The 26,411-nt window shown below is 42.5% G+C and overlaps 1 long non-coding RNA gene across 2 annotated transcripts; it reads left to right on the forward strand.

The window, feature by feature from the left end:
• The first annotated feature begins 18,942 nt into the window (after nt 1-18,942).
• LOC142072914 (uncharacterized) lies at nt 18,943-25,032 on the forward strand. Of its 2 annotated transcripts, none has more exons than XR_012669521.1 (3): nt 18,943-19,021; nt 20,512-20,684; nt 24,520-25,032. It is a non-coding gene; the product is annotated as an uncharacterized LOC142072914 (long non-coding RNA). The 2 variants fall into 2 exon arrangements; XR_012669520.1 differs by lacking the exon at nt 24,520-25,032 and adding an exon at nt 22,342-22,440.
• The last annotated feature ends 1,379 nt before the right edge of the window (nt 25,033-26,411 follow it).

Genomic DNA, 26,411 nt, shown 5'->3' on the forward strand with positions numbered 1-26,411 from the left:
TTCAGCAACATCTTGTGGCGATGAGTTCCACCAGTCTCATTTTGCATTGTGTGAAAGAGCATTTCCTCTTTGGCAGTTTTCAACTTTCTGCCTTTCAGTTTCACTGAATGTTCCATTCAGTTAAATGAGTTTCACACAGCTTCTGAGCACTGGATGCTCCAAGAAGATGGAATATGTGTGTGTGCGTGCACACACATACAGGTCCTGGCCTATGTGTATCCTTTTGGGTTTGACTCCCTGATGCCAGAGTGTACAAAGAACTTGCCTTCATGCTAGCTGACCCACAAGCCCTTCTGTATTTTGGCATCCTCTTGCGGCTTTAAGAGGTTTTTGAAATACCTATTGGAATTTTATGTGTCCTTTTAGCAGTGAAAGCTCCTTCCCCCAGAATTGCACTGCCCTGAATATCAACTCATTCTGAGTGGAGATTGGCTAAAAACAGAACCTTTTACGAGTCTCTCCACAACCTCAAACTTTGTTCCTTCCGCTAAAGCTCCAAAATATCAATCATTTAAATTTTGGTTTTGAAAAGATAGAGAACAGGATCCTTTGGTTCCATCTGGCCACCGGAGAGTCAACACACTACCCTACCACAGATAGGCAGCAGAAGAGACCCACTGGTATAACACTTTCTGCCCATCTCATGCTCACTTTGCTTGGCACTTGTGCCTGAATAAAAGTGGCATACAACCTTCTGAGGGGGAGCCCTGCCATTCTAGAAGATGGGTGTGAAAATAGGAGCCAAGAGAATCATATACATTATGAGCGTCAAGCATGTTTGCTGAAGGCCAGGTTCCAACCTCCCAGTAAAACAGCTGCTAGCTCTGAGCTGCTGCACTCAGGGTTAGAGGTGATATAAAATTGCCACTCCCAGACTAAGCTGGATTCAGTCTGAAAATGAAACAAAAATTGCTCCCAATTCTGCAGCAAAATGCTGTCTGTCGTCAGGATTAGGGTTTTCTGCAAGGCGAGCCAGACCAGGAGACAGAGCTGCAAGAAGTGGTAGGCACAAAAGGTCAGAGATGGCTACCAAAGAAAACAGAAGGTAAGCGCACAGCCTAAATATTAAACCTTATTAGATTAGGCAGTATTTGGATTAAGCAGTTTTTCCTCACCCCACTGGATGTTGCAAGTAGGTTACAGTCCTTAATACACAGGCTTCTCCTTTAAGCCTCAGTTCAAGTCTGTCTTCCCAGAGTTCTTGTTGCTTCCGGCGTAGGTGCGGGAGGAGAAAGGCAAAAGCACAGTGTCACTGTCCCCTATTTTATATCCTCAGTCCATGGCTGGAAAACACTAGCTCAGACATGTCCTGATGGGCTTTGCTGAGGCACAGGGCTGAACAATCCCCATTGTGTGGTGCTTCTCTTACAGAATTGTAAATTCCTTGTTTACAGCTCCTATGCTGGGTAATGGTTATGTAACACACTCCTGGGAGTGGATCACTTCCTTTGTTGTCACTGGAGACCTGGCACTGGACAACCCTCAAATTTACAACGTATTTCAGTAACAATCCGACAGCTAAAATCTCATAACTTCATACACAGTAATGATATGCATATTTTGACAGAACAATGGACTTCAGCAGATCATGATCTTTCATACAATATCTTACATGGCATGCTTTATATGAAATATCACAACCAATATATGAATGATGGATATGGGGGTTACAGGGTGCTACTTTGAGGTACAGTATTTCACAACCTGGACCTGGAAGCACTGAGCATCCTTAACTCCAACAGTCATCAGTTCATGGACTCATCGATTTTAAAGCAGAAAGGACTACTGCAATAGTCTAATCTGACCTTCTGCATTACACAGGCCATACAGCATTACTCAGCAGCAGTACAATGGGAATCGTGACTGGCCCAGCACCTCTGGGAGCTGCTCAGCACTTGGCAGCATTGGTCCCGTACTCCCTTTCACAAACCATCCTGGATCTCTATACATGGACTTATTGTTCATAAACACTTGCCAAATACTTTATACGGAAAGATGTGATTAACTTGTGAAGGGTTCACAAACTATCCACTTTGACTGCCCATGTTGTGACTGGTTACTTGAAAAGCAGGGTTTTATTGCAGCTCTCTGATTGACACGCTGGTTTTTTTCTGACATGAGGATAATGACCATCAGACAATCAATGGTAAATAATGTAAAACACAGATTGAAGTGCACATTTCTGGACAGTTATGTTTACTAAAATCTGTGGAACTTTGCAACTTTGCAAACAGTTTCATAAATGCTGTGCAGCTGCCTAGCTTCTCAAACAACAGAGAATGAAACCCCTTAAATAATGGGAAACCAAATAATCACTTTCATTTCGGGAAATATTTGCACAGCACTCTGTATTATTTGAGCAACTGTCGTTAACTGCTAGTCTGTCCATGACAGGGGTATAACTGAGACAGAGTTTGATCTGGGTGATCATGGAAATTAAGACTTCTGGGTTCTAATGATGATGGTACTGACTTCTTTTGTAAAGGCATGGAGATCTGTGGATTAAAGGCATTATATAAGAGCTTAGTATTATTATTACATTCCCATCTCAGCCACTGACTCACTCGGTGACATTGAGCTAGTCACTTAGACCAAGATTTTCAACCCTAAGTAATCAAACTGTCATGTGGTACCAGTCAAACAGTTTTCAGAAATCTATTACATCAACACTGTTATAAGTTTGGTTGATAAAGAAGTCTCATAGAAAAAGATCAAGCTAGTGTGACGGGGTTCACTCGCCACACTCGGGCCTCCTGCTGGCTGTCCCAGGGATTAGCTCTGCTGGCCGGTGCACCTTTGTCTGATGGAGTCTCTCCACTGTCACTTCTGCTCCTGGACCCGTATTGTTCCAAGGACTACAGCGTCCTCTTCAGATAGCAGCCATGTGCTGTGTCCCCCCAAACTGTCAGTCTATTTCCCTGGGCTACTTCCCTGCAGCCCTAGTAGCTTCTTGGAAACTTGCCTCAGGGCCTCAGGCTGCAGCTACCAGCCGGTAGCAATTCCCTAGCCCCCTGTCCCTGCTAGCAGCACTGCTCCGTTCAGGTTTCTGTCTTTCTTCCACCTGCAAGGCAGCCAGTCCTCCATCTTTAAGCTCCAGGCAGCTACTGAACAGCTGCCCTGCAGCTGTTCTTCTATGGGCCTGCCTGTCCCTGATTGGGTGCTCCTCACACCCACCCTGAGGCTCCATTAAACCCTTAGCGGCCAGTGTGGGGCGGACGCCCCATCACAGTTAGTTTGACAGCATCCATTTTCCATAAGCCTCTGTTCATGGGCATTAATGTTATTAACCTCCTTTAATTATTTATTAAATTGATTCCCATATGAACTTCTCCATTATCTTGCCCAGGATCCATGTCAGACTGGCAGCCTTATAATTACCTGGGCCATCCTTTTTAAATACTAGCACAACATTCCTTTCTTCCACAGTGGTCCCAGATTTATTGAACATCAAGATTAACAGCCTAGCCAGCTCTTCCTTGAGGCAAATTAAAGAGAGGCAGTATGGCCAAGTGGATGGCACAGTACACTGGGACTGAGAAAAGCTGGGTTCTATTCTTCTCTCTGCTGGTGACCCCGGGGAAGTCATGTCACCTCTCTGTACCTCAGTTTTCCCATCTGTAAACTAGGGATAATAATACTGGCCTCCTTTGTAAAGCACTATAGAAGAGCTTGGTATTATTAAAGGGTGCCTTATTTTCAGAGGCTGTGCACTCATCAATGTCTGAAAATCAGGCATCCTTTGGGATGTCTCAAGTTGGGCAACGAAAAATTGAGACATCCAAAGCCACATTTGAAAATGTTGGCCTTAAATGTACTTTGGCTCAGTTTCCCCGTTTGCAATCTGGGAAAAATAATCATTACCTCCTTCTGGCTGGTGTTGTGGATTCATTCATATTTGTATAGCATGCTGAGTTCTTCCAATGAAAGGAGCTGTAGAATAACAGGATTCTGATGGCCATCCATATAAGGAATCCAACCGTCAGTAGATCACTTGTGCAGCATAGTGTAACACTAACCAGCATTTGGAAAAACTGATTGTGGCTACAAACATTGCTGCATATTCTCAGATCACTTAGCTAATACAGAGTCAAGTTTAACTGCCTGTAGCTTAAGGGGCAGCTCCATGACTTGGATAGAGAAGAGGCATATAAATATCAAGCAGCAATGGAACCCATAAACTCAACCTGAAGAACATTTCAGAGCCAGCTTCACAACTCAACAATCTACAAGAATCACCTTTACCTATGAAGTGACGGGTAAGTCAGAGCTACAAGGAGACACCATTCTCATCTGAATGGCACCTAACACGTAAACTCGTGGGCTATTAAGAACAGGAGATGCAATCTTACTCAAGGCACTGGAGATTGTTTACACAGTGCAATCTATGCTCTCTGTTTATTATGAATGCTTCTTTTTATTATGACCATTTCATTTTGTCTTAGAATATTTTACTTTACTGGAACACTCAGAGAATGCATTTTACACAAGATAATTATGAATTGATATGAATTACTCATAAATATAGATGGTGTTCTGTTTTATGAATTGGAGGCTTCAGGAGGTACAAATGTATTCTAAGAGGCCTAGGGTTTTTCATTTAAAGGTGCTGATATATTTACTGCCAATTGAATATTCTTTGTGAAATTTATGCAGCATTTGAAGTTATTTGTCAGTTTTTGATTCAAGCAGTGGTTTTCTATAGAGGTAGACTTGTTTCTTGGTCTGTTCTAGCATCTGCACTCAGAGAAAATAAATTGACATTAGTATAAGCCTGGCCTGCCCATTGAAGCATCTGGAATCATATGATTGTAAGGCTAGGTACCAGCATGATTCATGTAGCCATCAGCGGGGTGCATGATCTGTAACCAGCAAAAAGGGGTTCCCTGAAAGGTAATAGTGTCAGGCATCTATTGCCCACATCATGTTTAGGGCTTCATTTTCTACTACTGAATAGGCTCTTTCATGTGGAAATAGTTTTTGACTTGAGTGCAATCTGAGGTGTTCCTCTCCCTCAAAGGTCTGGGAGAGTACCAGCCCAAGTCCTGCTTCCAATGAGTCTGTCTGCAGTATAAATTCCTTCGAGAAGTCCAGGTTGAAGAGCACCGGATCACAACAGAAGGTCTCTTTCAACGTTTTAAAGGCTGTATCACAATTGTCTGACCACTGCACTTTCCACAGTTTCTCATCACTTGTCAGGTCCATAAGGGGGGCTGTGATGGTGCCAAAGTTAGGCAAAAAGCTTAACTCAAGTATCTGACCAACCCTAAAAATTGTCTAACTTGCTTTTTGGTCATATTGAATGGTGGTCACAACATGCACCTAGTCTACAAGTGGGCGTATATATCCAAGTCCCACTGTATATCCCAGGTACATAGTTTTATTATTTCCAAATTTGCACTTAGCCGGGTTGATAGTCAGGCCTGCTTTCAAGATCGACCCACATCCTGTTGGGTAAGAGCCGAGGAGACTCTCTCACTGTCTGTCTGTGGTTGGTCTCATTGTGATGGTAAGTTGGTCAGTACGTCCAGGAAGGGCAGAGAACACCTGAGGGAATGCCTGTATCAGCTGATCTGAATGGGTCTTTTGTTCAGCCCTTAGCATCTCCCCCAACTTGATGGCACTGGGCATTTCTGTTGTTGGAATCTCGGGACCTAGTTCAGGGCCAGTGGCAAGGTGAATGATAAAGAAGTCTTCTCTGTTATGATGGGCCTTCGGTAAGATATCTACACTGGGTGGTTTATGTTCAGGTCCCAGTTTCTTAGTCTTTCTTGTGTCTCTTCTGATGGGGGACCAAAAGGAAAATAAATGTTCCAGCATACACAAGAATAACTTCTTCCCAGAGCCAATTCAAAGAGGAAAAGCCCAGCAGTACCTTCTTACTTCAGGGATGTCTACTTAATGGTTTTCTAGGAGTCCTTTCAATCAGAGAACTGAACTAGTTTAGCTCTGTCAGATGTACCCTGGGAGTTCACTGCATTCCGCATGGAATCAGGGTGGAGTTCTCCTGGATGGGAGTTTCCCCCTGCCGCTTCAGAATCACTCCGGCATTTCCTGCTCAGGGTGATTACTGCCTCTAGCTGACTGCACTTCCTCCTTTTTCAATGCTCCTCGCTACCATACATGATTGACAGGGCCAGAGAGGTGGGGCTAGCCCTACACATAGCGCTTCTTTAGTGCCCTCCTCATCAGTATGGGGTCTATACACCATCACAACGAGTTTTGCAGGGCATATAGTTTGGTGGCTAGGTTTTAATAAGATGTACTTTAGTTTAGAGATAATGGGTATTGGTGTAGGGTGGTGAATCTGCCTGCCAGAACTGAATGTATACTCCATGATATTAAGCCAACCTCTAATTCAGAAAGAATCTTTCTCTGATAGGCAGGTTATTCCATAATTGTGCACTAAGAGGGTTCTTGAAACTTCCTCTGATGCAGCTGGACTATTCTCCACATTATATTTTCTAGTGCTTTATCCAATGCTTCCACCATTTCCATTGGATGAGTAGGCTGGTCCAATCCCATAAGCATTTGCATTGCTTTGCACATTTAGCGCAGTGCATTTGCATCAACTTTTGCCAGGGCAGTGGTGCTAATTTGCAGGTTACTTGCATGAAAATAGTGGGCCAAGTCCTCACCTGGTGGAAAAACTGACTGTAATGGAGCTAGGCCAATTTACACTAGCTGGGGATAGCACCCACTGTGTTTGTTTTTTGAAGAGACCATGTTCTCCTACATACCATGGAGAGACCTGTTACTCTCCAGAATTATTCATACCGCAAAAGTGCCCAGAGGTCTCAGCCAACATGGGAGCTCTGCTGTGCTAGGAACACGACCAATACATATGAAGTGTCCTTGGCCTGAAGAATGTACAAGCTTGAAGAGTCAGGATAGACAAAGGGGTAGGTTTCAGAGTAGCAGCCGTGTTAGTCTGTATTCGCAAAAAGAAAAGGAGTACTTGTGGCACCTTAGAGACTAACCAATTTATTTGAGCATGAGCTTTCGTGAGCTACAGCTCACTTCATCGGATTTGTGCTGGAAATGGCCCAACTTGATGATCACTTTAGATAAGCTATTACCAGCAGGAGAGTGGGGTGGGAGGAGGTATTGTTTCATGGTCTCTGTGTATATAATGTCTTCTGCAGTTTCCACGGTATGCATCCGATGAAGTGAGCTGTAGCTCACGAAAGCTCATGCTCAAATAAATTGGTTAGTCTCTAAGGTGCCACAAGTACTCCTTTTCTTTTTACAAAGGGGTAGGTGAAAGGAACAGATCAGACAAGGAGGAAGCAGAGAACAGGAGCACAGAGAGATTCAGTGACTTCTTCAATGTAACACAGAAAGTCTGTGACAGAGCCAGGAATGACCTCAGATCTTCTGAGTCACAGTCTAGCACCGTAACCACAAGACAACCCTTCTACCGCAAAGACCCAGAAGAAAAATGTCCCTGCATATAAGTTTTGGGTGAAGAAAGTCCTTCTGTTCCATTGCGTCCTACATTTCCTAAGAGAAAAATCTAGAGAGAGAGCAAGAGAATCAAACATCTCCTTTGGATGATATATTTACACAAACTGAAGGCTCAATAAAAGATTGTAGCAAAAACCTATAGTATTCAGAGCACTTTCTCCTCTGACCTTATTTCTAATGCACAGCAACCACTGAATTTCTGTATGTCAATGCATTGTAATTTCTAACACAGAGAGATATTAAATTCTACGCAGCACAGACCAATATCTTAGAATTATGCTGCTATATTAAAGATTTTTTTTAATTAAAATACTTCTTCAATTGCAGGTTCTAAGTTATCACACTATAGAATAGATAAAAAAGAGCCACGTTAGCAGTGGGAGAAATCCTAAAACCACAAAAGTGGCAGTCAGTATATATTTATGTTGAAAATAACCTGGATAATTTTCTGAGAGAGAGAGAGAGAGAGAGGAGCATGGAAATGCTAAGGGAAAATAGCAGGATTAACTTTCTTCAGCAAGAAATACCTGGATGAATTATAAATACACTTTGTGACACAAGGGATCAATTGACAATGTTTGAAACTAAGCTTACATTTGCATTTTCTTATTTCCTTTTTAACTGATGAGATCTTCTAGCTGGTATGCTAATTGATCTGTCTTTGCATTTTTATTAAGTGCTTCAAAATATTTTATACCAATTTTTTGTTTCCATATATTTATTGAGAGGTTCAAAATACGAGAAGATGTGTGGCTGTGGGGTGTGCGTTGTTGATGTTCTTTTCAGGTTCTTATTCCATGTCCATCACCATGGTATCAGAGCACCTTCCTATATACAGCATTAATTAACTTAACCAGCATCTATCACATATGCTCCTTTTTTTTCCTGTCTCCCTTCCTCTTCTCAAGAACAAATATTAGTATTCCCCTTATGTAGGTGCTCGAGCAGAAATACTCTCCATGTATGCCCTAAATGAGGCCAGTCAAGATGGGCTGGACATGCAGGTAGGACTGGATAATGAACAGACTCAAGAATTTTGTGACCTATTCACAAACAGTAAGAAAGGTTGAATTTTCTCAGTGAATTATCCACTCAGTTCTACTTCCAGACTCTTCCTTCTGCTGAAATACAATTCACAAATCTTTCTCTGGTACAAGCCAACCTCGAACTAGAGGGGGTTGGAAAAAGTCTCTGTGGCTGGTCATTTTATAAATGCCTAATGCAGGGGATCCTCCATTCACCTCTGAAGTATGACAGGTGAAAGATTTTCCATAAAAATTTTTTTCTGATATAAAATTCGGGTTTGACTAAATGAAACATTTTGCCAGAAGTATCTGTGTTCTGTGGAAAAATTTAATGTTTCATCAAAAAAACCCAAATGCCTGAAAAGTGAAAAATCTTTGATTTTCTACTGAAAACCAAAATATTTTTACTCCGAGATAACCTATGGTGCATCATGGGAGTTATAGTTCAGTTTTCTCATGCCCTCATTCTCTTCTAGGGGCTGGACTCTCCAGCCAGAGTTCCTCTCCCATGATGCACTGCAGCCATGGGACTCCTCATCAAGTGTTGAGACTGTGGTTCATAATGGGAGATGTAATTTGACCAGGGAGCCTAACGTATGTAGGAGAATGAGAATATGAGACAACTGAATTCTAACTCCCTCGAGGCACTGTTTTTTTGGAAAAAATATTTTGTGCTTTTGTTCAAAGTCCCAATTTTCCATGGGAGCGGGGCGGAAGGGACAACATTTTCCTAACCAGCTCTACTTTTGGACAATCTGGTACCAGACACTGTCAGAGACAAGACACCAGCCACCAGACTAGATGGACCATGGGTCTGATACAACCAGCCAGTTCCTGTTCTGGCTTCCTAGGAAGGGTGCTGGCAAACACACTCCTCTGAGATAAATGCTATTAATCCGTCAGGAGGTGGTCACAGAAACCAACCGGGGAGAGAATCCAGTTATGGAATAAGCTTCCAGTGGAGATTAGGCAAATCCGGAGTCTGACCATCTTTATGAAATGCTTCAAAACTTTCACCCGTGAAAAGGCCTTTCCACCATAAGAATCACACAACACTGATACCTCCGCCAACCCCCCCCCTCAACAAACAAAAACAAGGGAAATAAATAAAATCTATATAACAATCACAACTCTACCCCAAGCAAAGATTGTACCTTGAAAAAGAAAGAGAGCTAGAGACTCCATGAAGTCCACTAGGGACTTGGCTATTGCTATTGATTTTACATGGAAGGAGCTCACATACTAAGATGATAAGCAGCCATATAAAACCTTAGATAGATTAGATAAGATAGATAAGATAACAGCAAATTCCACTTTACTCTTTACCATTTACCCTAGCCATTTTCAAGAGAAAGATTAGATAGATAAGCCCACTTTACTCTTTACCCTCTATCCTATCTGGTTTCTTAATTATGATATCTCATTAGGCTGTGTTATAGATGGGCATGTCGGATCACTCTTCGTCTCTTCTGGGCAAGATATGCCATACTCTATTACCTTTCTTCCCATTGAACTGCCTTTAAAGGTCAGAGCCTCCAATTTTCCTCACTCATAAAATCATCCTGTGAAATCCCCCCCAAGTCAAACATTAGCTGAATAGGCAAGAATTTGTCATTTCTCATGATCACTGAATAATTCATTGCACCACGCTGCTCAGCACTGATGGGTCACTTCATGTCTGATCCAAAGCCCATTGATGTTTTTCCACTGACTTCAGTGGGGTTTGGATCAGGCTCATAAGGCTTGATCGGGTGCCTTCAAAGTCAACAGGAGTTTCACAACCGATTTCAACGGCGGTAGAACCAGGCCCATGAAGCTCCGTGGGACACATGAAAACCTTCTCACGAAAACTTTGTTAGGTGACGTTTTGTTCCCCAGTTTTCTGCTTTATTCTATCCACAGTTTTGACATCATGGCCATATTTTAATCCAAAACGTGTAGAAATGAAGATTTTCACCCGTTTTGGATAGAAGCAATGACATTGCACAAAAAGGGGCGGAGTTTTGCTCTGAAAATATCGAGTTCTCATTAAAGAGATTAATATATTTCACTGAAAAACTGCTCCCATTTTTGCATTCATAGTAAAGTGCCCAGATCCTTCAATTTGGAATAGTTTTGTATTTAATTATGAATATTTTGCTCACCTGCAGGATTTCCACCTTGCAACAAGGGGTAAAATTTAGTATATTTATTTACATATCTCAGGAAACACCTTGATCAAATGCCTTCAAATTTCCCCCCAAAATATAATACACTAGACTGTGACCTGACCTTCTAGTTTTCAAAACTGCTCAGACAATATATGGATGCAAAATTCACCTATAAACAGAAACGATGCTGAAGCTTCAACTGTAGAATGGGAGTACTTGTGGCACCTTAGAGACTAACCAATTTATTTGGTGAGCTGTAGCTCACGAAAGCTTATGCTCAAATAAATTGGCTAGTCTCTAAGGTGCCACAAGTACTCCTTTTCTTTTTGCAAATACAGACTAACACGGCTCTTACTCTGACACTGTAGAATGATTAGTTGCAGCTGCATAATAAACCTAAGTAGACACAGAAAGAGAGAACTAATGTGGCTGAAAAAGACTCTTTGTTAAGAGATAAACTGTGTTTTATATGCTCAACAGCTTTGCTTTTTTCTGAGTAGCAGCCGTGTTAGTCTGTATTCGCAAAAAGAAAAGGAGGACTTGTGGCACCTTAGAGACTAACCAATTTGAGCTCAAATAAATTGGTTAGTCTCCAAGGTTTCACAAGTCCTCCTTTTGTTTTTGCTTTTTTCTGTCTCTCTCTGTCTAAATAAACTCTGGGACTGTGTTTATGTAACCCATTTCTCTGAATCCTACCACACCAATAATAAAGGCGCATTTCCGAGAACGCTCTAAGAGACACAAAGCGGATTTACAAAACTCTCCAAAAGAATAATTCAAATAAAAGCAAAATGAAAAGTTCTCAGTGAAAAAGTCTTGGTGGTTCAGATTATCAGCCACCAGTGCCAGCCGCCACTTTTAGGCAAGGAAACGTCAACAAGATGCAAATACAGGAGTACTAATGTGTGTGCTTGCCCTTTAAATAAGCTAACATCTGCACACATGGCAAGCATTACAATGTGAACCTGTATAACCTATTGGCTCCAAGAATTAGGTTTAAATAATTGGTCCCAATGGGCTGTTCAATTCAAATTCTAAGCTATGCGCATATGCAATGGATGGGCACTTTAACGGGCAAGTACAAGCGTTAAACATTGTATCAACTGCTTGCAGCTGGAAAATGCAGGTGAAAGTTTTCATGCTTGCAAATTCTGCCTGCACAATTAGAGCCTGGGGAGAGGCCCGTGTGGAATAACAGGCCTCTATGTAGAATTAAATAGAAGTGACTATTATTGTAAGCTCTTTTGGGGCGAGGGCTGTCTTTTTGTACAATGTTTGTACCACACCTAGCACTGTGGGGTCCTGGTTCATGCCTGGGCTCCTAGGCATTACCACAGTTCAATGATACCTAGTAATAATATTTGCCATGTGCCTGATCCAGAGTCCATTGAAGTCATTGGAAGTCTTTCCATTGGCTTCGGATCAGGCTCTTTCATCGTTATCAGATGTGCACAGTGGAGTCTCACAGTAATTATTATTTACAAATGACCCACTCCTTCTCTGTTCATTGCATAGTCATGACCACCTGTGTAGAATCTGACCCACTTGGGATACTCCAGTATAATGAAGTGAGTTAAGAAGAGAATCTCCTTCCGAGTCATGTAGTGAAGTAACTCCTGGTATGTCTACACAGATTAAAAAAAACCCCTAATAATAGCAGTGTAGTTGTTGACATTCGGGCCCATGAAACCCGGTGAGATGGCAAGGTCTCCGAGTCTAAGCTCCAGCCTGGGTGGTAACGGCTACCCTGCTATTTTTAGCCCCACACAAACTGGAGTCAGTCGAGTTAGCTCTGAGACACGCTGCTCTGGGTTTTTGGTTTGTTTTTTTCCATGTAGATGTACCCTCAGTCGACCTTTGGCATGTATATTTCAGCACTTTTCAAGGAGCTCGTTACAAAACAGATTGAACTTGATTGGGCAGGTGGGTGGTGGGCCACAGAGACAGTGCAAGTATATGCGTGAAAGAAAGAAGGGTTTATAAATCTGCTCTTCCAAACAACTTCAAAGATATGATCCATAAACTGGTTCCTTGCAGCATCGGCTAGGGCCAACCGTGGTCCTACTCAAGAAGTGCTGCAATTTTCCAAATGAATGAAATCAGGAAGTCACACCTGCTCCATGGAACTGATTCCGCTCCTCAGCCTCTGGGCACTAGCTGCAACGGAAGGATTTGCGTATCAGGAGGTTTAATTTAGGATGCACAGGATTGTGTAGGTCTAGCAGGCTCCGTCAGGGCACTGTGGGACTAGCAAAGCAACGGAAGCGAATTACTTCCCCGTACTGGGAATAGTACAGAAAAGGATCTTTGGGAGCTAGGAACTGTATTTTAGATATATGGGAAGGGTTACTGAGCTTTCCCAAGAACTGAAAATAGTGGGCAGTCATTACTGCTTAGCCTAGGAAAGTAAAGAACTCCAGAGAAGTACCACTCCCTCAGATGAATTCATATACTGGGTTCAGCCTGGGTTCAAGACACCAAAGAGACTAAGAAAGAGCATGTGATATAAAGGGTCAGCCTGAACTGGCTGAACACCTTCATTTTGATCAAAAAACTGAACATGAGATTGTAACCGACAGGATAAAACCCTGTTGGGAGGGTCTGAAGGATGAGAACCTGTTGGACTCTCCACCTGGTAATCTAGTGTAATTATTGGGACCACCTGGATAACAGCACATTTCTATGGTGCCAGTAATACCACGACTAGAAGACAAGCTCTCTCAGTGCTTCAGCAGCTAGGCCCTGTAGACCCAATAATCACTCAGACACATGGCTAAGGGAAAGGTTGAAAATACCCTAAGTACAGAGGCTTAAACAGATGTTGTTAAAAGTGAGCAATAGCGGTCGATGTTTGGGTCCCTGGGGAAGTCCAGTCGAGAGTGAGGGCTCTTCAGGCCTAGTGCCTGTAGTTCCCACTCGAGTCCAATCTCTGTTCAAGCAAATATGAGCTGGTGGGTTTCCAGGCCAGGCTCAGATGGTGTCTCTCACTGGTACCTTTCTGCAATGGTTCCCTGTCAAATGGCTGCTACCCCAGAAGACCCACATAGAGCTGCACACACCTGAATCATCCAGTCACACCCTGTTCCACATGTTACTCTACATACAGGTCCTGGGGGTTTCTCTCTGCATCCGGATTCTCTGCAGCTCCCTGCTTGTCATGCCAATCCCCAAAAACCCACAGCCACTTCCTGGTTCAGAACCCATCCCTTACTTGCCCAGGGGAAAGGGAAGTGCAGTGGGGAGCGGTTTGATGGGAAACCTAGTCCCCTGTTTAGCAGATCCATCACACTACCATGCATGCAGACTGTTTATTGCTTTGTTATATGTTTTTGCTGGAATGCTTTTGTCCTAAAATACATGTACCTTGCTCTGTGAAAGCCAGCTGTGTGAGGAACTGGGCCTAGGCAGTCTGGCCTCCTGGGATAAGTGGCCAGGAGTCAAGTTAGCATCAATAGCCAGAAGACAAGCTGGGGCTGGAGCCAGGACTAGTCGCCGATGGACAGGAGCAGAGTGCAGGGGCAGGAGCCAGAGAAGGAGCAAACTTGAGGCATGGAGCCGCACAGGAACTGAGGGCAAGCGCAGGAGTAAGGAACCAGGGTAAGGAACTGGATAGAGATCAGGAGACAAGCAAGAGCAGGATCCAACACAACAGAGTTGCTCGAACAGCCCACCAATTTTCTTCCTGGCTTAAGTAGGGTGTGAGAGCCAATTAGGCAGCCACACGCATTGGGGTTCTGATAGGACTTCCTGTGGGGCCTGGCCTGACAGGATGGGTGAGGTGGTGCTTTATCTCATGTGGTGGTGCTGAGGAAGTGTCAGAGACCTGCCACCCTGGGTTCTAGACCCACCACAACTGAGAACCCACACCCCTGGATCCTTTCAGCTGGTCATCGGTAACTTTGTCATTGTCCTTAAGAGACAGCAATCCATAGATGCTGGACTAAGGTCAGACCCATTGTGATAAGCACAGAGTATTGCAGGCCTAACTCCGCAGGGTGGAAGGAGAGTGATACCAGTTCCTGCCCATACAGCAGGAGGCCTGAGACCCAAAGAGGTGCCTTTGAGTAGACCATGGAGAAAGCAGAAGTACAGTGAACCCTGGAACTGTGCCAGATCTCTCTTCTGGGCTTAGGTGTTAACTCTTAAAAGGACATCTGGGCTTCAAAAAGAATGTTTTAAAACAAAAACACATTGAATGTGCCTTCTCCGCTTCAGTTAATTGCCATCTAGGAGAAATTAAACCAAACTGCTTCCACGTATGGGAAGGGATTTCCGTGCTAACCCTCTGTCTCAGGCGACCCCTCTCGCATCCACTACCACAGTATTGAAGCCACATGTTCTCAACTTTTTCCATATCGTGATCCCACATTGCAAGAGAAAGATGTTTCAGGACACATGCCCCTTGTCTAGCCAGAAAGAAAGGAAAGGTTGCCAAATTGACCTCCTGAAAGCTGTTTGAGACCAACCCTCTGGTAGAGGACCTTTGATCTACTCAGTTTGTGAATTAAGTACTGCGACCAGATTCTGATCAGACTTAAATGAGTGTGAATCTAGAATAACCCCATTAGTTTGAATTTGACTTTAACAGTCTCCTGCATTAGCTATATACTGCTACCTTGGAGTCCATTAGAAACCTAACTTTAATACCACACACCATGCGCTGCATAATGTTCGGCAAAGAGAGGGGGCATTTTCCATGACATATAGTGGACAATGGAAATGAACTGTGGAGTAACAAATTAAAAAGCTTTTATAAAACCGCTAAATACTATTTATGGCTCCCAGGTGCAACCGAGGCTGGCCACCAGTCAATAATTACAGGCTCTTCACTGTATGCCAGAGTGCATTTTGTTGACTAACAACTGATGCAGTGAGCTATGCAATCAATTTTGTGAGATGAATTATCCAAATAGTTGACAGCAAAATTGCCCAGACACGGTGCATGGCTGCTTGCCATTCAAAGAATAAAGGGTGTATTAAAATATAGTGGTTATTTTGGCATCCTTCTGCCAATCGTTTCCTACCACTTGCACTTTTTTACCATAACAAAAAAGCATTGTTAGAGCAGGGCAGGAATAGTTTCCCCATCCCGCGAGGATTTCCAGGATTTTGATTTTTTTTCTCCCTACTGAGATAGAACAAAGTCAAAATCTAAAAAAAAAAATTCACAAACACAAACTAAAAAAAGGTTGGATAAGGTCAATCAAAATGTTTTGTTTCAATAATTTTGAAATATTTCAATTTCCACTGTTTAAAAACAAACTTTTTTTAGTATAAATTATCAAAAATTTCAAAACAAAAAGCCTTTTGAAATTGAAAAATAAAACTCCCTTTGAAAAATGTCAAAGAGAGATTTTAATAATTTCAAAACTTCTTTTTAATTTCAATTTGGGAGATTTGTCAAAACTGACACTTTCCCGCAAACAGTTTTGGTTTTGACAAATTAGTGTTTCCTGATGAGAAAAAATATTTTATTCGAGAATTACCAACCAGCTCTACGTAGCGGGTCCTGGTTCCTGTTAGACAGCTTGCTGACTGCAATGGAAAGTCTCTCATTGATATCAGATTGTGCCTATAGAAGCCAGAGCAGGAAAAACCTCATCAGTGGGATGGGTTGAAAAGTTTTAATGGAAATAAACGTATAAAATCACTGAAACCAGGAGAATTCTACCACTTTCATTTAACGACTCTCACAATTGAGTACATCGATCACCAGGAAATTGTTCCCTGTAGAATTCTTTGGGGGGAGGGAGGGGAAAAAACCTTTTCATGACTTTTTAAAAAACTCTCCACTTTTTTCCCTCCAAATTTTAAAATTCAAAATTCTGAAATTCTAAATGGTGTTGAAATTTTGAAGATTACAACTAGCTCTCCAACGGTCAAAAATGGATGGGTGGGATAGAAGTTGGGGGAATTGTGTAGAATTTTTTTCTTGGCCTATGTGTATTTAAATATTGAAATACCAGTGTCCCTAAGTGTTGGTCAGAAGTGGAAGCTAAGCAACACAGAAGGTCCTTTGTTTTAGGACTGTATCTCATCCTCAGATCCATACATTGCATGCAGATTACTGGATTACTCTCCCAGAACTATGCATGAGTGTCTCCTTTAAACCTAGACATCCATAGTCAAAGGTGTATTGTCAAATGAGCCATACTAGCTCGTGGTAAAATAGCCATGACATTATGACCTTATTTCAATAAGCTCTGGCAACATCATCATCAGTCAAGTATACTATGTTCCTGATGAAAGTGCTTGCTCTATTGTCTCTCTTAGAACAGAGTAATAACATCATATACTGCATAGCAAGAGAGGGGTAATCTTTCACTTTTCTAGTGCTGTGCAGAGGAAGATTGGAAACAAAGTCAACATTTCCAGTATAAACTAGTAGAAATATGCATATGGAATTAAAAACAAGAATGAATTGAAATCACATATAGGAATGTCTGCTGGCTATCTGGGGCAACTAGCTAGTTGCTTTAATATCCTGCTGTAAAGATGAGGTTAGAAACAGAGCTGGGCATACTCCACAATAAATCTTCTACAGCAATTGAAAAATGAATTTGCTTCAGCTGTGCTCACACCCCTTTTCTGTTGCATGAACATTTAATAGGAGAAATTGTTCTTGGACAAATATCCTGGCAGCACATTTTCAACTTGCATGCTTATTCCAGAAGGGGAGGGGGTCTATTTTATATGGAAGACAGGGTGCGGAGAATCTTTGCCAGAGCCCCCCTGCGGAGGCCATCAAAAAAGCCATACACCGATCTCATTGTATCCCTTGCTGCTGGGACTTTCCTCAGTCAGGCAGTTGTTTTGTATAATTGTTTTTGGGTCACTTAGGGAGGTGATGGAATCTCCTTCCTTCGAGGTTTTTAAGGCCTGGCTTAACAAAGCCTTGGCTGGGATAATTTAGTTGGGGTTGGTCCTGCTTTGAGAACGGGGTTGGACTAGATGACCTCCTGAGGTCCCTTCCAACCCTGATAGTCTATGATTCTATGAATGACCATGGAAATTACAAATCATAAATGCAGTGCACTTAACATGTTACGCGAGATGGGACCTGCTTGCACGGGAGTTAGGCACCTAAATACCTTTGAGGGTCTGGGCCAAGGTTCCTGCAAAAACTATGCCATACCCTGACACAAGCGGATAGATCCATATCTAGAGGGACAGAAGGAGGACAACCCACTTGCCAGCTCTATGATTTGCACAATCCAGTAAACACTGGGTAGCTTCAGGCACCATCCAATTGTTTTCAGCTCCTAATGAGAATGCCTTTAAACTGATGAAAAGGAGTACTTGTGGCACCTTAGAGACTAACCAATTTATTTGAGCACAAGCTTTCGTGAGCTACAGCTCACTTCATCGGATGCATACTGTGGAAAGTGTAGAAGATCTTTTTATACACACAAAGCATGAAAAAATACCTCCCCCCACCCCACTCTGCTGCTGGTAATAGCTTATCTGAAGTGATCACTCTCCTTACAATGTGTATGATAATCAAGTTGGGCCATTACCAGCAGGAGAGTGGGGTGGGGGGAGGTATTTTTTCATGCTTTGTGTGTATAAAAAGATCTTCTACACTTTCCACAGTATGCATCCGATGAAATGAGCTGTAGCTCACGAAAGCTTATGCTCAAATAAATTGGTTAGTCTCCAAGATGCCGCAAGTACTCCTTTTCTTTTTGTGAATACAGACTAACACGGCTGTTACTCTGAAACCTTTAAACTGATGGTATTTGAACCTTAACATGGACTCCCTTAGCTCTAGCCAAGCAAGGAATCACAATGAGTATCGACTGGGATCCCACTGTCATACATGTTGGAAGATGACATTTTCCACAATTGGTCACTGTATATATATGTATATAGTTTAAGGATTAACAGATTAATAAAAGCTTAAAAAGAAAAAAACAAAACAAAACAGTAGCCGATCTGAATAGACAAAGAACAGTGCTAAGCCTGGCTACTAGAGATTGAATTAGAAAAAGATAATTAGAAGGAAACTAACACTTCCTGGAACGAATGTGCAGACAAGTTCAATGGCTTTAAGCTTGCACCAGTTCAGAGATGGTATTAATGAATTACAATTCCAGCTTACATATGTGATGTAGCAATAAAACAAGGAGGGGGGAAAATCTATAATTATAATAACACTCATGACAATGGGCAGTATTATGGATACATGCCTTTAAGTATTAAAAAAGTGTCAACTGTGCATTCAGCTAATCCATGAAAAAATATGCAAGGATTATGTTTCCCCATCCCTTCTTACAATTTAGCTCTATTTTATATCTTGTCTTAGACTAAGACTGTGGACTTGGTTTAGAAACACTGAGTGTTAAGCAATTCCCTCAAAAGAAAATTGCACCCAGCAAACAGGTAACTGCATGTTTTCTATACTTATTTGAGTGTCCAAATAAGCACGTAGACATGAAAATGTATATTTTGAGTGGGCAGTTACTTGTTCACACAGGAATACTTTGTGGCCCAATACTGACATGTGAACATGGGTCAATTTTTTTTTTTTTTTTTAGTTTTTGAAATTCTGACTTTTGTCTTATGTAAACGTGGGTTGACATATATTGAAATTCCAAAACATTGAAAACAAAATTTCAAGATTTTTTTTGAAAACTGTTCATGAAACATTTCCACCGTTTCTTTGAGCAGTTTCTCAGACACCTAGTGTTTGGGAATTTAGATCCTAAGGTCACATGGCACTATACTTATTATTATTACTACTATTATTATTATGCGGGGGGGCATAGATCAGCATTCACATTGCACTCCCCATTGGTACCTGGCCCAGGCTGGGCAAGCTCATGATCCAATCAGCAGACCAACGTCTGGTCATGTCCCACCTGAGGCACGTTGCACATGCGCAAAGAAGATCATTATTGTTGTTGTTATTGATGTCACTACCACAGTTCTTGAGCTCAAGCATACCAGCAGATTACCAATTACATTCAGAAGAGTAATGATCAGTAGATTCCCTCCTCTTTAAATAAATACTAAATTACCACTTGTCCAGAAATAAATGTCTTAAATGGCAAATTAGCACTAGGCAGTTCCTTGGCAGGGCTGTAAATGAGCTGAGTAAACTCGCATCGCCAGCTAGCTAATGGCATGACTGGTTCAAAAGCAGAACCAATCAAGAAGAAGTCAAAGCAGGAGTTCAAAAACCCGTTTCTACCACGTAGTTACAGAGAACAGATCTTTGCTTAGCATTTACATTCATGCATGCCGTCCTGGCCAATAGCTTCCTTTCTCAAAATTAGCAGAAGGTATGGAAACAAAAGTCAAAACTTCTGTCCCGCTACCATCAAGAGTGTAGCAATGGTTGATATATTAAATTACACGGTAAAGATATCCAATAAATTCTGTTTACATAGAGGGTAAATGTTGCCCATTTAATTGTGAGGTAATTACCACTTACCGTGACCAGCTATTTACATAGTAAGTTCCATATCATTATAGGTTAAATGCATAGTTATTTCTGTCTTAACTTCTAGATCTACTGATTGTAATTATATAACATTAAGCTCACTTATTAGGAACATATAATTACTGCATGTACCAGGAAGCAGTGTTAAGTTTCAGTGTAATTAAAGAGCAGTTATTGCACCTGGTATTTGTTACAAGCAACATAAACGTAGCTGAAAAGTTTCAAGTCTTCCTTTGGTCAGCAGTTGAAAGGCTTGTGGGCTGAGTCTATAATAAAGGAGATGAAGGATTCATTTCCAGTTGGCAGTAAATTGGAAATTGGACATTAAATTGGAAACAGCTAGAGCTGTCTACGTGTTTCATCTAAAGACTGTGGATTAATTTGCTGGATGGGACTTTTGATTTTCTATCTGGTCTCTGCTATGTAGATTGCTGGTGTTTTATCTGGAAGGAAAGATCTGGAAGGAAAACCTGTGTGGTAGGAACTAGTGATGGCGATTCAAGTCAACAGATGGCGCTCTTCCCTCAGACTCACCATTGACCCCACACCGTGCTATTCAGGATCTCTCTGCTGCTGGAGGTGGTGTCTTATGAATGAAAGGTAGAACCAAGCTCCTTACTACGCATTAGGGTTGCCAGGCATCTGGGTTTTTTAACAGAGTGCCCGGTCAAAAAGGGCCCGTGGTGGCTCTGGTCAGCACCACTGACTGGGCTGCTAAAAGTCCAGTTGGTGGCGCGGCAGGGCTAAGGCAAGCTCCCTGCCTGCCCTGGCTTCACATGGCTTTTGCAAGCGGCCAGCCTGTCCCTCAGGCTCCTAGGTGCAGGGGTTGCCAGGAGACTTCACGTGCTGCTCCTGCCCTGAGCGCCCAGCCAATGAGAGCTCTGGAGGCAGCGCCTGTGGGCAAGGGCAGCACTCAGAGCCCCCTGGTCACCCCTCTGCCTAGGAGCCAGAGAGACATGCCATCTGATTCTGGGAGCTGCCTGAGGTAAGTGCCACCCAGAGCCCACACCCCAAAGTCCCTCCCGTGCCCCAACCCCTCCCCCAGCCCTGAGCCCCCTCCTGCACTCTGATGCCTTCAGCCCCAGCCTGGACCCCCTCTCGCACCCAAACTCCCTCCCAGAGACTACACCCCACACTCTCTCCCACACGCCGAACCCCTCAGCCCCAGCCCAGAGCCCCTCCTGCACCTCAAACCCCTCATCCCTAGCCCCACACCAGAGCCTGCACCCCCAGACGGAGCCCTCACCCCTCCCGCACCACAAGCCTCTGTCACAGCCTGGTGAAAATGAGTGAGTGAGTGAGGGTGGGGGAGAGTGAGCGATGGCGGGAGGGGGGATGGAATGAGCAGGGGGCAGGGCCTCAGGGAAGGGGCGTGGCAGGGCATGGGTGTTCAGTTTTATGCAATCAGAAAGTCGGCAACGCTACTGCTCATGGACAGTAAACCTTCCATAGTGCTTTACACAGGGGGCCAAATCCTGAGCTCCTTATTCAGGCTGCTTTCAGCATCTGTCAGAGTTTGCCTGAGGAAGAATTGAGCCAGGTCCACAGGAGATATGCAGGCTGAGCTTCCGTGTATATATAGTGCCCGTCACCAAGGGTCGCTGATCTCACCTGGCGTCTCTGGCTGATACTAGAGTATTTCCACTATACTTGTGAGGATAAATACATTAAACATTGTGAAGTGCTTTGAAATCTACTGATGAAGAGAGCTACACGAGCTAGGTATCATTAGTTCTATTACTAATGATAAGCCTTTTGCACCCAAATTTCATTTAGCCATGTCAACAAATATAAGTGGGATTGACAGAATTTGATTTATTTATTTTTTTACAATTTCGGTGGATAATAGTATATTATTTTAAGCATTTTTAATTTTATCTATTTAAATATTCACAATTGAGAAATTTTAGGTTTTAAGCTTTTTTCCTATATTTTTCTGGATTTAAATTCTCACAGCTCTGTGAAATTATGGTGGGGGTGTCAGACAATTATTTAATGACTGTAGACACTGAAATTCAACAAGTTACAGCTTTCATAGAATCATAGAAGATTAGGGTCGGAAGAGACCTCAGGAGGTCATCTAGTCCAATCCCTGCTCAAAGCAGGACCAGCCCCAACTAAATCATCCCAGCCAGGGCTTTGTCAAGCCGGACCTTAGAAACCATTAAGGATGGAGATTCCACCACCTCCCTAGCTAACACATTCCAGTGCTTCACCTCCCTCCTAGTGAAATAGTGTTTCCTAATATTCAACCTAGACCTCCTCCACTGCAACTTGAGACCATTACTCCTTGTTATGTCATCTGCCGCCACTGAGAACAGCCGAGCTCCATCCTCTTTGGAACCTCCCTTCAGGTAGTTGAAGGCTGCTATCAAATTTCCCCTCGCTCTTCTCTTTTGCAGATTAAGCTTTGTAACCCTTAACACACAAACATCACAACCATACAAAATAAATATCCTTGAATCGGACTCTGAGGCCTCAAGGAGCGTTTCTGTTACTCAGTCTCTCTAAATTTTGATTATCAGTGGAAATTTTTTTTGCCACGTTGTGTGTTTACAGTGAAATTGACATCTGCTGACATTTACCAATAAACACTTAATCCTTCCAAGCCTAAATATAAGTCATCATCATTAACCATTGCATTCTTAGGTTATGTCTACACTATGACCCTTTTAGCGATACAGGAGGGCCACTACAGCCTTGCTGCTAAAAGGTGCGCAGTGTAGACGCTGTTTGTTGGCAGGAGAGAGCTCTCCCACCCACCAACTTTTGTCATTCAGGTTCCAGTGTAGACAAAACCTTATTATATTTTACTGTACTCCCACTGTGTAGATATGATACATGGCTCATGCTTTACTTTCAGGAAATGTAGGCAGTCCGTTGTAGAGAGCTCTGTTTGGTTTCCCTGCCACACAGCTCTGTTGTCTCGATACAATTTGTTAAAAATCCCATTCATTTAGAAAGAAAAATAAAGATGATGTCCCTTTGGACAGAATGTGCCCAGAAGCGCTAGGCTTATAAAGAAAGCTGTACGCCAGACGCTCCTAAACTATTGGTAAAATCGCCAGCAGGAGAACAAACAGCTTGTCAGGTTTTATTTGCAATTAAATGGAGCAGGTGCCATCAATGTGAATTATGACAAACAGGGATTAAGGAATAAAATATAAAATTTTATTCGTTCTGCAAAAATGTCATTTTTCACCCCTCTTTTCTCTCTGACTGCAGTTGACTAATTGACAATCATTCAAGTCCCTGCTTGCGCGCAGCCTCGAGTATTTTGATCTTGCTACCATCGGACACTTAACATATAGGTCCTGTTAAGAGCATTCCACACTGGTCATGTTTGGGGCAATGTGGTCTCATCTAGAGTTGTACAGGAACTTTCCCCATTTCAAGCCCACCTTAAATATTTGGGGGAAATAAATGGCTGCAGCAAATATTTGCTATTCAAATCTCAGCAATTTTCTTCCTCTCTTATGAAAAGTCCTTCCAGCACTTTTAGGAGGATTAGTCATATATTAAAGAAAGAGACTTTCCCTACTGGGGTGAACGGTCTTTCAAATATTTCTGACAAGCATAAATCCATTTACCTTTCACAGCTTGCTTTGTAATTCTTCTTCTTGTGCTTGTTAATTAATAACTAGAGCCTACTGTCTTCTCACACTGCCTTATTTTTTATTGCAGCCATGCAGTGAGAATCTCTCCCAGACTAGGGCTGTGCAAAACGGCTCATTCTGACCTCAGAACGCTGGGCTTTTCTTGGGAAAACTCAAGAGAATTGTTCGGAGGACAGTAATGCTGCTTCACAACGATTCTTGAGGTTTCAGAATTTGTTTTGATTGCACATTGGAAAATACCCAAAGCATTTTGAATATTTTTAAAAAGTGAATTCTGTTGCAGTGGCTGTTTTCAGATTAAAAGGCTCAGGTTTTCTTTTCCAGTTCTTCTCACCCCCCCCCCCCCTCCTTGGTCAGCGTTGCCCACAGGGTCCCAGATCTCACCAAACCTTTCTGAGGAAAACTTCATTGAAACTTGGACATCTGGAAAAATGTTTCAGCTTCAGTGAAACAGCCTATTTAAATTAAATTTCATTTAGTCAAAAATATTCTGACCAACTCAAGTTTGCAAGATTTCTATAACCAAGTTCTTGGCCTCATTATCAAAAAAAGGATCATAAAATTTAGCAACTGTGAAACTTGCTTCCTCCACCAGCCCCTGATCCCAGCACAGTGGATTGGGTGGTGTGCCCATATACTAAAACAGGTTTTCATTCCAATTGTTTTCACTTCTCAAAAACCGAAAAGAAAAATGGATTTTTCATTATAAAAGGAAAACATCCTTCTGTTTTTTTTAAAAAGGTTTTCATTTCTTTTGACATTTGCATGTAAAATACCATTTTCCAAGCATCTTTGATGTATATCTCTTCTCTCTGCAGGGTAGAATCAGAACTCCCATTGTGTGTCATAGACACCACACTGTTCCTAACTCATGGAGAGTCTCCTTTAGTTCAAGTCGATGGAGTGGTTTTTGTAGGAAGAAAATATGAGTTCTATCCAAACAGTCAACAATGCAGTTCCAAGCTGGCATTCATGCTGCATAGTGATATGACAGACCAAAACCACAGCGGGCAAAAATCACCAGTTGAGGATCTGGTCCAAACTAACCGGATTTGGTCCCGGATGTAAGATCCAAGTTTAATTTCTTTTTCTTTACTACAGAAGTATGTGTGGGGGTGAGTAGAACTCCACACGTTCCTAAGTATTATCTGCTTCCTGGTGAGACCTCAAATGTCCCTGGGAAGTCCTACAGTAGCACATGGCTCTTTAAACTACTAGGGTTAGAAGCTGATGAATAAACTAATGAAACCATGCCTCACATCTCTCTTTGGGGCACAGATCATTTACCATGTTTGTACAGCACCTAGAACAATAGAGTCCTGTTAATCCTGCTGGTGGTGCTTCTGCTATTATTTATTATTATAGACCGTATTGGGGGGCGGGGGGAGAATATCTCACCTTTTCCTCTGTAAGAAAATCGGAAGTAAACTTGTGTACCGTAAACTTCTAAGAATCTGATGGACACACAGTTTTGCACATGCAGATTCCTGCTCAGTTAAGACCCAGGACTGGGAGCCAGATTTTTCAAAAAAACCAAACCCACAAGCTGAAACGGGTCTCAAAAGCAGCCCCGAAATCTGAAAACAAGCGCATGTTAGGGGGCTTATTCCTTCACCCACTTACTTCCCTGGTCCTTCTCGCATGAACAGAGAGCAACAATACCCGAAGTCCAAAGGTGCAAACAATTCGATGTTTATTGGGGTGAACTTCCAGCAAGCATGATTCCAGTTTCCTTCCTTAGTATCCTCCTTCCCAGCTCTGACACCACAGAGCCTTACACGTGTGTCCCTGTTCCCATTCCTGCCCTTAGCCAAACATGATTCCAACTTCCTTACTCCCATTCCCTGTTCCCATTTCCCCCTTTAGCAAAACATGATTCCAATTTTCTTACCCCCATTCCCTGTTCCCATCTCCCCCTTTAGCAAAACATGATTCCAATTTTCTTACCCCCATTCCCTGTTCCCATCTCACACACCCACATCCCCACCCCCACCCACACCCAGTCACTTCCTCATTGACTACAGATTATATAGTAAAACTTGAGTTCTGCTTAGCTATACCTTAACCAATCATTTTCCTGAAATTTAACTAACCAATCCTAACATATTGTAACATGATTATGTAACCAATTATATCCCACCACCTCAATTAGTTTACACCCAGCAAAATTAATTATACAGCAGACAGGAACAATCACAGAACCAGACAGAGATTATACAGACAAACAACAGCAAAGTGGGAACTATAATGACAAAACAATACAGAAGTGAGGATTTCACATCCCAGCTATTGATAAGTGAGTTCTTGCCAGACAGGATGCTATCAAACTAAGTTTCCTTTTACATTTTCTAGGCACTTCCCTTTCTCTGGAGGTGATAGGAATACCATCCTGTCCTGATAGTGCCTAACAGCCCAATAGCACCTTATTTCAATGTGACTAGTTTGGAATGTGAGGATGTGACCGTTCGCTTCCCAGCTTATGGCTGCCTCTGCTGCTTAGCCAAAGGCCTGAGCCTAAGCACAGGGCCACAAACTGTCACAGTAAGAGAAGGCCCTTACACAGGCAAACAGTGATTTTGATTCTTTCTTTTATACCTCTATCACTAGCCAAGTGATAAGAATACACCTAAATTCTTAGAGTATAGGCCTTTACAGACAGGCCTGAATATCTATATCCTAACAGCGCACACACGTGCCAACCTTCAACCGA

Source organism: Caretta caretta, chromosome 7 (genome assembly GCF_965140235.1).
Source record: "Caretta caretta isolate rCarCar2 chromosome 7, rCarCar1.hap1, whole genome shotgun sequence".
Lineage (NCBI taxonomy): Eukaryota > Metazoa > Chordata > Testudines > Cheloniidae > Caretta > Caretta caretta.